A 12398-nucleotide genomic window follows, 5' to 3' on the forward strand; every position below is an offset into this window, starting at 1 on the left:
AGAAGCCAAGATAATAAAATGTGAGGCTGGATGAACACAGCAGGCCAAGCAGCATCTCAGGAGCACAACACGAAGGTCTAGGCCCGAAACATCAGCTTTTGTGCTCCCGAGATGCTGCTTGGCCTGCTGTGTTCATCCAGCTTCACACTTTATTATCTGTAATTCTACATGAAGTTGTTAATATCTATAAATATTACCACAGCTCAGCGATCATGTCCTCAAAATGATATTCTGTAAGTATCAGACAAATAATCTTTAATATGTTTACACTAAATTCATTTTCCATTATTGTAACAATGATGCTAATCCATTCACTTTTAAGAGCATGTCACCAATAAATATTCAAAAGACATAATTTGAAAGCATGCATCTTTATTTCAAATATGTATGTGATAAGACTGACACAACACAACAGCAAATCTAAATAGCTACAAATTGCAATGTAATTTCTATGCTGACAAATCTTTCCAAAATTTCAATTGTTAGATTGAATTGTTTCAAAATAGAGCTGTGCTGATTTTTTTTTCAAGTTTTCAGTTGCCAACTTCACTGATCAGAGAAAACAAGGGCTACAGTCCAGCAGGCTTATTTGAAAACACAACCTTCCAGAGCACTGCCCCTTCATCAGGTGAAGTGAGAGAGAAGCACACAGGCACATTATTTATAGGCAGAGAAATCAATGGATAGAGAGATCAAAAGATCACACGAATGGTGTGAGTGGAGTGTCCACTGCAGTCCAACACTGGCACCTCCATATCATGACTCTCAGTGATGATATGAATTCCTTGTCCAAAGGTTTGAGTTTTCAATGAACACAAATTGCTTCCAACTACAAAAATTCACAAGTAAATTGTTCACGACAATCTACTATTCTAAATGAAAATTTAGATAAATAAATGAAAATTTGCTGCTTGTGTGCTTCTCCAGCCTTGTGTCACACCTTGCCTGCATAAAATACGCGTTGGTCACTCTATTTCACCCAGCATTGTGATAATCCCATTTTTGTTCCTTTTACAAATATTACTTTCGAATGAACTATACTCACTTGCCTTCAGGAAAAATATCATTAGTTTCTGACTTAAAATACAAAGAGTAAATGAAAAGAAAACAGAGTCAATTACAACTAAAATAGGTGCAAGTTGATGCCCTGTCTCTAGCACGCTTTGTAACAAAATGCTAGATTTACATCTTTGTTACGTGGTGGAATTCTGTTGGTGTGACTGATGTGTTGAGCCAGTGATGGCATTTTAAAATCTTAGCTTCTGAAAACACGTAACCTAAGCTTGAAGACTGTTCTGCATAGTGTCATGCCACGAAAGCTTAATGCAGCTGTATCGATTGTCTTCTGTCGCCTATTTTGTGTCCAAGTGGGTAATTTGATGTTGACGCATTGAGGATTTGTGAAATAGTATCCAATTTTCAGGCTGGTAGGGCAGAGAAATATTCACTGGTGTTCAAGAGCAAGTATACATTCAACAAGCTCCATTTGCGTTCAGCAGCTTCGCAGCCAGATTATTAGCAGTGCATTTAAATATTAATAGCCTGCAAGTTGATGGGTGGATTGTAAGTGTTGAGTTACACTTTGTTTCTTAAAAGGACAACAGGATTGAGAACTGAATCACTGCTTAGTACAGTTGTTCTTCCTTTTCAAGAGATAAATAGAAGAAGCATGGAAAATACACAGGAGACCCCTCTCTTAGCTTGCATATCATTCAACAACAGATTTAAATACTAATGATCTAGAACATCATGGGAAAGGCACACAGCATTGAGTCAGTCTCCTTCCATGCTGCGCAATAACCCTTGTGATTTCCAAATGAAGGAGAGTACCAAATGCTGGAAATACGAAATTATTGCAGAAAATCATCCTTAATTATAAGCAGTGCTTTGACCCGATTCCAAAATTATAAAGGAGAGGCTGATACAAATGTGTTTATAGTGTCACCAATTTCTAAAACAAACAGAGATGTTTGCAATCAGCAAAAGAATATGGAATGCAGGATTATGTAGGTGCCAGTTGATGAAAGGAAAATGGTTGATTAAAAAGGTAACCTAAATGTTATTTATGGCGCATATATGCAGCTCCTGAAGCGTAACAGTATATCACCATGACAGGTATGTGCACTTCAAAGCTCGCAAGTCAGTTGTACTCACATTAGTCCAATTTAGAATGAGTCCAGTACACTTTTGCAGAATAATAGGGAATGAGTAAAGTCAACCACCCCTAGTCCTCAAAGATTGAGTTATTTCACGCATCGATCTTCAACCCAATGATCATTCAGTGTTTTATAAGCTGAAATATTTGAGCTTTGAGTTGTGTACAATGATTCTTAAGCCTGCAATCCACTGCAATGAGCAATATTAGGACTGAATGCCTTAAATGAGATGTTTATGATTTTCAAGAAGATGAATTCACACAGTGGTTTGCTGGGAAAAGTATTTACAGTGTAGCACAACAAGCATCATGGTGGAGCATGTGATCAATTACTGACAGCCCTGCAACAGGTTATGGTACCAAATGGAAGATCAGTCTATTTAATGCGGATGCCTGCAGGAGTAATGTTTCTGAACTGATAACCTGGGATGCCGATAGCATGCAAGGTATGTATGATTGATGAGTTCATGCTGAAACCATATAAGAGTTGAAGAAAGAACCATATGCATTGAACTGTCTACTGAATTGTGTGTGAACCTATTTCATCCCAGTGCATGAGCTCAGTAAATAGAGATAGTAAAATACTATCAATATATGGAAAATCGCAGTATGATTGGCTGTCAAACTTGTCATATTATGACTGAATTGGCCTTTAAAGCTCCTGGAACAAGTTTGGATCTGTGTGTAAAACCTGATGGGCCATAGCCTGCAAAGCTGTGTACCACATAATGGAAAGTGAGATTATATAGGGCAGTTTGTTTCTTCGCTAGCACAGCCACATGGGCAAAGGGACCTCCAACAATGATGTAAATATTCTAGGATTTCAGAAGTTGTTGCATCAACCTGGCCAAAGATGTTATCACACATTTCTGGAGCAGGTCGGACCTAAACTTGGGCATCCTGGCTCAGAGGGAGCTACACTGTGTCACGAGACACCCTCTTTGATAATTTCCTGCTTGAATGTCTATCAGTTGAGTGACTGAATGCGTTCTTGAGCCTGAGTCCTCTTGACCCATCATCTGGCTGGCCCAATGATAGTGATAATAACTGTCAACATAATTCAACAAATGCAACTGTGCCTTTAATTCTGAGTGGGATGGAGGAATGATGAACAAATAATTATTGAAAATGTCTTTGGTTGTGTTCTCAGTGCAGCAATACAAAAAGGTTCAGCGAATTATAACCTGGGGTACATGTTGGCATACGATACCAACGTCAACATTTCTTGGAAAATTTTCATCGTAACAATGGCATGCAGTGTGAGAATGCTACCACAGTATTCCAACTTCAGCAAATTTATTCAGTTTATTTGATTGATGGGGTAGAAATTCAGCTTCACTGACTATCTGCTTAACATAGAACTAAAAACATTTACATTCCATGAGCTCACGTTGAGAAATATGACTTGTGGCCTGGAGTGGCATGGCGGCTCAGTGATTAGCTCTCCTCCCTCACAGCAACAGGGGCCTGGGTTTGATTCCTCCCTCAGACTGTCTGCATGGAGTTTGTGTGTTCTCCCCGTGTCTATGTGGCTTTCCTCCGGGTGCTCCGGTTTCCTCCCATGTCCAAACATGTGCAGGTTAGGCAGATTAGCCATGCTAAATTGCTCACAGTATGCAGGCTAGGTAGATTAGCCATGGGAATGCAGTTTTACAGGGATAGGACAGGGGCTGGGACTGGGTAGGATGCTCCTTGGACGGTCGGACTTGATGGGCCAAATGACCTTCTTCCCCACTGTAGGGATTTTGTGATGGGCTTCACAATAAGTGAGAAATCCATTCTGCCAGATTGCTGCCTGTGCAATGGATGGACATCTACCCCATCATGTTTAAAGGAAATCCATCCCGACTTAATCAGTTTGCTCTTATTTCAGACAGTTCAGTCTTGAACAGAATTTGAATGAGACTTAAAGTTGTAGTTTACACATTCTGTCTCTCATCCTTTCGTGACCAATTTTTCCAAAGTGAATATGGTTACAAACAATATTGTTTTGCATAATCTTTCAAGATTTCTTGGGAATTATGCTAAACTTCCACCTGAATGGCAATTGAGACTCTATTCGTCTGTTAATGCTTTCAGTGTCCGTTCCAATAATGGTTGACAGTACCAATGTGCACCTAGCAATGAGTTAATGCTGTGTTTAACTCCCAAGGGAAACTATTGTTGAATTTTCCTTTGGAAATGTGAGCACATTCAGCAATCCCAAAACATAAACTAGTTCTTCCATGTATGTCCATTTATTCACATGGTATAAAGGTTGTACACTTTGGGGAGCATTAAATGTGTTCCATATCTCAACAATGACAAGATGTTGTCTTACGGATGAGAATAAACCCAAAAGAAGTCAGGCCCTATCATTTGAAATTTTTTTTAAGCAGGCTATGCTGAACATCTTGGTGCTAGGGAATACTGCATAGGTAGCCCAGAAAGCTCCCAATGCTAAGGGTTCCAGACAATCTTTTACAGTTATTCCTGCCCTCCTTTCAACAAAAGGTTAAGTCCTGGGTCAACCTGTCACCTGACATGAGAAAAGATTCCTTCCAGAAATACAACTTCATAGCCATATGAGATTTACCAACCTGCAACAAATTAGGACATGAATTGCATTTTGGTAAAACAAACAAAGGCAAGACTTAAAAAAATAAAAGTAGTGTCTTAGGTAATGTTGTAGAACAGAGACATCTCGGGGTTCAGGTACATAATTCTTTGAAGTTTGCATCACATATAGATACTGTGGTTAAGAAGGCATTTAGCACACTTGCCTTCATAGCTCAGGCCTTTGAGTATAGGAGTTGGGCCGTACATTGAGGTTATACAGGATGTCTGTGAGGCCTCTTCTGGAGTACTGTGTCCAGTTCTGAACTCCCTGTTATAGGAAAGATGAGGCTTCAGAAGAGATTTACTAGGATGTTGCTGGGAATGGAGGGTTTGAGTCATTAGGAGAGGCTGGATAGGCTGCAACTGTTTCACTGGAATGTAGGAGTCTGAGGGATGACCTTACAGAGGTTTATTAAGTCATGAGGGGTATAGATAAGGTGAATGGAAGCTGTCTTTTCCCCAGGGGGCATATTTTTAAGGTTAGAGGAGAAAGATTTCAAAAAGACATGAATTATGTTTGAGTGTGCAACAAGCTTCCAGAGGAAGCGATGGGTGTGGTGCCGATGTTTAAAAGATATTTCAATAAGTACATGAATAACAAATGATTGGAGGGATATGGGCCAATGGCAGGCAGGTGGGACTAGTTTAGCTTGGGAACATGGTCAGCATGTACTGGCTGGATTAAAGGTCTGGTTCCATGCTGCAATACCCTATGAAACATAAATGAACGAAGAACTAATCCTTATCCAACCATTATTTCTTCTCTTCTAACTTAATTATTTTTGTGGAATCCAACACAACATTGTAAATCCTTGTTAGCATATCACAGAAACTGGAAATCTGAAGTAAACAGAAAAAGCCTTGGTAATACTTAGCAGTTCAGGGAGTAGCTGTGGTGAGTGAAATGGAGCTTAGCTTTCAGACTGATGACATTTCAGCAGATCTTCTGGTAAAGTTCTGGCAAAATATTGTCTTGACGTGAAATGTTAATTCAGTATCTCTACCCGGATGCTGCCTGACATGCTGAGTATTTTGTGAATTTTTTTTTGCTTTTATAATTATGTTATAATACATTGTCTGATTGTGAAGCTGGTCTTTGATGTAATGCCTTGGCCATCAATATTCTAATGTTTGTTCTCTTTAGGTTTTTTAAGGCACTGCAAACCTGCATCTCAATGCAATAAAATCACAATGAACTACGTCAAACATAAAAGCTATTATAGGAATCAACATTGGGCTACCCATCATAAAGGTTGGCACTAAGTTAAAATGTTCAGACAACCAGTGCAAACAGAATGGACTGAATAGTCTCCCTATGCAGCATAACCAATCTGTGATAGGAGATTAGCAGGTCAGTTAGAAGGAGGTTCACAAAGGAAGGCTCAGAACATGAGTGAAGTAAAGTGATGAAGGAGCAATCAATCATTTGTTGGCTAAGGGACCAGCCCACAAGCATTCCTCCATCACAGACTCTTGGCAGTCAGACCAGATGAGTCATGAATTTACAAGTAGGTTGCTTCCAGAGTACTAAAGGGTTTATTTGCTCTCTAAGATAAAACTAAATGTTCTGGAAGGTGTGGGGGTGATAATGATGCAGTCCCAAATCAATGTCCAGACAAGTAATTTCAAAATTTACAGGTGGCACAAAAGCTGGAAGTCCAGCAAACAGTGAGGGTGGTGGTGTTAACCTTCAAATGTGCAGAGTCAGGTATTGGAATGTGCAGGCTCATGGCAGATGCAATTTAGTGCAAAGGAATGTGAAGTGATTCATTTGATCAGAATTCAATAGACAGACTACATAAAGTAAAGGGTACCACTTTAAATGGATGAAGGAGCAGCTGGACCTATTCGTGTATGTACTTAAAATATTGAAGGTGGCAGAACCAATTGACAGAGCAATGAACAATGTCCACAGCAGCACCTGTGCTTTATAAATAAGGACATGGAGTACCAACATAAAAAAGGAATTATGTTAAACCCGTATAATATACAGGTTTGGTGCTCAATGGGTGTTGTGCGACCAGTTCTAAGGGCCACACTTTAGAAAGATGTGAAGGCTTCAAAAGAGGGTGGAAACAATGCACAAAAGTGATTCTAGCAATGAGGAATGATGTAGAAAGTTTGGGGAAGTTAGAATTTTTAAAAAATTCATTCATGGGATGAAGGTGTTCCCGGCTAAGAAGCATTTATTGCCCAGAGGGCAATTACAAGTCAACCACGTTGCTGTGGGTCCGGGTTCACATATAGGCCAGACCAGATAAGGATGGCAGCTTCCTTCCCTAAAGGACACTAGTGAACTGGATGGGTTTTTCCAACAATTGGCAATAGGCTCACAGTCATCATTTGATTCTTGATTCCAGATATTAATTGAATTCAAATTCCACCATTTACCATGGTGGGATTTGAACTCGGATCTCTGGAATAACTGTCCAGCAATAATACCAGTAGGCCATTGCCTCCCCAATTCTCCTTGGAGAAGAGTAGTTTGAGAGTTCAGCTGTTCAAAATCACGAGGGATACGGGCAGTAGAGATAGAGAGAAACTCCTTCCTTTGGTGGATGGATTAAGAACCAGCAAGAACAGATTAAAGGCAATCAGGAAACAAAGCAATGACAACAGGATGTAAACCTCTTTTACCCAGTGTCTGATTGGGATCTGCCTGAGTAAGTGGTGGAGTCAGATATAATCATGGCCTTCAGAGGGCAGTGGATCATCATCTGAAAAAGAAACATTTACAGGGCTACAGGGTGAAGGTGCACAAACTGCTTTAGGCGTGTCACTCTTCCAGGGAGCAAAGATGGCCCAAGTGGCCTCCTTCTGTACAGTAATCAATCATTGTTTCTTTGATTGTTTGAATAGTATAAGATGATGGAAGTCTCTAGCAGTTGTAAAACGTCTGGCCTCGGTGGATATGGTTGAGTGGGTTGGGCGTGCAACCTGAGTAGTTGACCACACCAGCAAGGAGAGGTTGCAATCTGCAGATCCCTTTCCATGGCTCAATATTTATTGCCTGTCCCTAATTGCCCTGGAGAAGATGGTGGTGCTTCTTGAAGCACTGTGAAGTAGGTATGCTGTTGCAATGGAGGGAATTCCAGGATTTCGACCCAGTGACTGGACAGGAACGCAGTGTGCTCGACTTAGATGACTGAAGGGTCAAGGAAAGAGCTCTTGTCCATTTCACATGATGAGCCATTAAAAGCTCATGCATCATAAAACCTTCTGCATCAGGCAGCTCCCATCTCCATTTCCTTGCAGATTTCTTGAGCTGTTAAATTTAAGTTAAAACCATGTTCTCAATTGCTTGACCTAAATATAGCAAGGTGAGCGCCTGTTCATGGGGCACAGACACCCTCTCAACTAAAATGAGTGGCCTAGTGGTAGTAACACTATACTGTTAATTGTGAGATCCAGGTAATGGTTTGGGGGTTTAGGTTGAAATCCCACCATGGTGGAATTTGCATTCAATAAAAAATCGGGATTAAGAGTTGAATGATGACTGTGAAACTGTTGTTGGGGGAGAAACCAGTCCAATTCACTAATGTCTTTTGAGCATGGAATCTGCAGGGCTGGGTAATAAATTCCACGCCAGCAGCAATGCCCACATCTTGTGAATTAATTTTGTAAACATGTCTTGTGTTGCAATTCCTAATGTTTAGTGGCGAGAGAGAATTGGAGGTCAAACATTGTGTATTTCCCCTTTAGCTTCTTGTAGAATTAATGGAGATTCATGGAGTTCACTGCATGATTGACTTTACTCTCAGGAGAGGTAAAATTGCACTATATTGCACAATCCTGTCCAGCATTAGCACCAGGGACTTTGAACTGAAGCAAGTTCTGTTGCTGATCTATTTTTGTTCAATGTCATGGTTAGTTATCCTATTGCAAAAACCAATGCAGTTATTTAATTATTGTGAAAGCCAGTGCTGGAACAGCTAACCATTAACAGCAACTGAAAGCTTCGCTGATGAAGATAAATGGTGAGATTGTTACACTAAGGATTTAAAAGATCCCCGGTGCTATAGAAGAGCAAGGCTTTCTCTCCAGTGTCCAAGAAAATATTTATCTATCAAATCAACAGCTCTGACATGATCTGGTAAGTACCAAGTTGATGTCTGAGGAAGATTGCTGTGTGCAAACAGGTAGCTGCCCTTCCTACATGCTGACAAGAATATGCTTCTGAATTACTTCAGAATGTCTCTAAAGTGCTCTGAGACAGCTCTAAATCTTGAAAGGCGCTTCACAAACACAATTTCTTTCCTTCTTTCTCTTGTCAATTTAGCAATTAAACTGGAATATGCATAATCTTTCAGATATAATTGACACTGTGACAAGGTTCCAAACACATTTCTGAGCCACTACTAAGACTATTAACTATCCAACTTTGTAACCTGAGCAATCACCACCCCTGTCTCAGCTCATCTGCTGCTGAAACTCTCACCCATACCTTCGGAATCTGTACAATTAGCTTCCTAATTTCCCCAGCCACTATGCAGACTTCCTTGGCCCAAGGACATAAGTAGCTGTAGAAACTGGAAGTGAATGTGAAGCTCTGGGAAAGGGTCACCGGACCCGAAATGTTAACTCTTGTTTTATCCTTCATAGATGTTGCCAGACCTGCTGAGCTTTTCCAGCAGCTTTGCTTTTGTTCCTTGTTGTAGCTGTACCTGTCACCTTCAACCTGTTACCCCTTACTGATTTACAATGGCTCCCAGTGAAACAATCCCTCAGCTTTAAATATATTGTCCGTGCCTTCAGATCCTTCCATAGCCTTGTACCTCCCTATTTCTGTGATCTCCTCTCACACCACAATCTTCTGAGGTACTTTCACTCCACCATGTCATAAATATGTAGAAGTCTATCAATATCTGTCTCAAAAATACTCATTGACTGAGCTTCCTGAGTCCTCAGGGTTAGAGAATTCCAAAAATTCATCTGAGGAGTTCCATCTCTTCTCAGTCCTAAATGACTCAAACCTTATTCAGAGAGCCCACATTAGACCCTCCCCAACCTCCCACCTTCACTCCAGCTAGCCAAAACATCCTCCCCACATCAAGCTTACATGGAAACACAGAAAGTAGGAGAAGAAATAAGCCATTTGGCCATCAACCCTGTCCCACCATTCAACATGCTCATGGCTGGTCACCGAGATTTGAATCCATTGCCCTAAGGACTGTATTTGTCACTTCAAGGGCTTTCTCACATCAAATACAACTCTTTCCATATTATAGTTTAAATGCAACAAGGAGAATAACAGTGTACAAGTAAAGCTACAGATGCAGGCTTACAAGATGTTGGAAAACACTATCAGCAGGCAGAAATTTGTTTTGTAATTCACCTTGACAACAAGCCAGAGTATGGGGAAACAGTGGGGAAATGGGATAGTGACGTCTACAATAACCTTAGGGCTGCAACTATGGCTTCACTCCTCCTGCATTTGCAGGCATCTCTGCATAACTACGGCATGCATGTGGAGTGCTGAGACTGATGGCAGGGCAGTGGGTTGATAGGAAGGGGACATTAAGGGCTGAAACCTCTGTACTTTCTTTTCTCATCAATGCTCCTGGGTCAATGTTGCAAAGCAGTTTGAATGTCTCTAATGGCATAGAGCATCTTGTAGCAGTCTCCTTCTCCCTCTAGCTGTAGCCAGACTATGAGCTACTCTTGACTCTAATTCTTGTCTTTGCGTTGGTGTTTTCGCTCATGAAGTGCTGGGCTCTCTGTAGCCCCACTCAAAAAGAGTCCAGACCCAGGAAAATAAGCTGGTGGATATGAAGGAATTCAATCCAACATGAGTGTACATTAAAGAGTAGAGCCCACCATCCCCTCCCAGAATGTCCAAGATATTTTTAAAGACAAAAATAACATGAGGGACAAATAAAGAAGATTCAGCTCCATGAGCCTCGAAATACCATTCAGTTAGATCATGGCCCAGCTGTAATTCAATTCAGTTTTTCTCTTTACCCCTTAATACCAACCTCAAGCATAGCATCAGTCACAAAAGCTTCAGTTGAACGCAATACTCACAGCTCAGCAGAGGAGGCAGTGCCAGATTTTCAAGATTCTTCTGTGAGATTCTTGGCTTCATATCTGAGTGACCTGTCTCTAATTTGACAAGAAAATCCCTTCCTCTTCCTGAAAGGCTGTTGCGGCCCTGGAAGGGTTAATGAAGCGTTCCATCCTGAGGAATTCAAAGCAGCCCTTGGAAAGTGGACGATGGTCCCAGCTAACATCTGGCAATCTTGTGCGGCCATTAAGGATACAAAGTTTAGCAGTCATGAGATTTGTTTAGAGTCAGAAGTGCAATATTGGAGGGAACTGCCAACAAGGTCTCGGATCAAGCTCCAGTCCTCTGACAAAGGCAGGCTCCCAGCACTCTGAGAACGAGTCAGTTCCTCTGGCCTTTGGACTAAAATAATATTCAGTGGCTCCAGCCTCAAGCCTGTTTAATGCATCTGTCCAGAAGTCATAATTACTCGGTCAACATTACCAGGCTAGCTTCCAACAGGCAGAGCCATTTCTTAACTCTCAGGGTCTTTTTATTTTCGCTTTGTTGTTTGATCTTTAGGTAAAAATGTTTGTAGCTGGGAGACGAGTTTTAGGGAACTCGATATAGGACATTTTGGAAAGCCTTAACTTAAAGTGTTTTATAATGGAATTGAAGCAGGGCAAAGATATATTTGGCCTCAGTCAGACTAGGATTAAGGAAGAAAAAAATATAAAAGCTAGCACCTGGGAACACTGCAACATTTGCTATCTGAAGCCAGATTTGAATCTAATGGTGTTAATAAAATTGTGGAAACTGTGCCTCCTAAGAAAGCAAACTATAAGTTTATGGTACATTGGCTGTGTTGCTGTGTGGAAAATTAAATTCTGTTTTGGGTCTGGAGCAGGCCAGTGCTAGCCATCCCGGTTTTAACACAGCCACTCAAATGGGGCTTACACATGTTTGAGGTGGGTGTTCTTTTCAAGCTGTTTTATTGCTTTGGTTACTGCTGCCTGTTGAGTTATCCATTTTGTATTTACAGCAGGTCAAAGCCTGGACATTTCCCACAGGTCCCCACAAGGCCATCCTGACCTTACTGACAAAGTGCAGGTTATAGACTTCTGCTATACTCCAGGGAACAAGAGGGGGGGGGGGGGAGGGGAGAGAGAGAGAGAGAGAGAGAGAGAGAGAGAGAGAGAGAGAGAGGGGGAGAGGGAGAGGGCGGGGGTGGGGGGGGGACAGAATGAGCCTGAGTGAAAAAGGGAGGAAATCATTTTTGTATGAAGGTGTCCTGTCTTTTCCTCTGTTGACGTGAGTTATGGCTTCTTAAAAAATTCTAAGGAAACACTGATTGCAAGATGTTGCGTAGATTTTGCAAACTTTCATCATACGTTGACCTAGCTCCTGAACTCAATGACTTGGTGCAAATCCCAAGTGAATATATTGAGTAGGGAAGAATTTTCAGACTAAGTGAATCTTGCGTCAATTCTGCAGCTCAAAACATTGCTGATCTGAACTCTGTTGATGATATTCATAATAAAGATGACATTGTGGAGGTGAATGACATTAGACACAGTCCAAAATTAAACCACGAAAATGCACTATGTACTCCAATTTAAGAGCAGTTATATCTATATCTCCCTCTGGCATACTTCTGCATTC

General features: G+C 41.0%; 1 long non-coding RNA gene across 1 annotated transcript in view; it reads left to right on the forward strand.

The window, feature by feature from the left end:
- Positions 1–8690: 8690 nt before the first annotated feature.
- LOC125450793 (uncharacterized) overlaps positions 8691–12398 on the forward strand; it is a 57685-nt gene continuing 53977 nt past the window's right edge. Inside the window, exon 1 of the long non-coding RNA XR_007247155.1 lies at positions 8691–8846. This is a non-coding gene — a long non-coding RNA (uncharacterized LOC125450793). The remainder of the gene's footprint in view (positions 8847–12398) is intronic.

This window comes from Stegostoma tigrinum, chromosome 3, assembly GCF_030684315.1.
Source record: "Stegostoma tigrinum isolate sSteTig4 chromosome 3, sSteTig4.hap1, whole genome shotgun sequence".
NCBI lineage: Eukaryota > Metazoa > Chordata > Chondrichthyes > Orectolobiformes > Stegostomatidae > Stegostoma > Stegostoma tigrinum.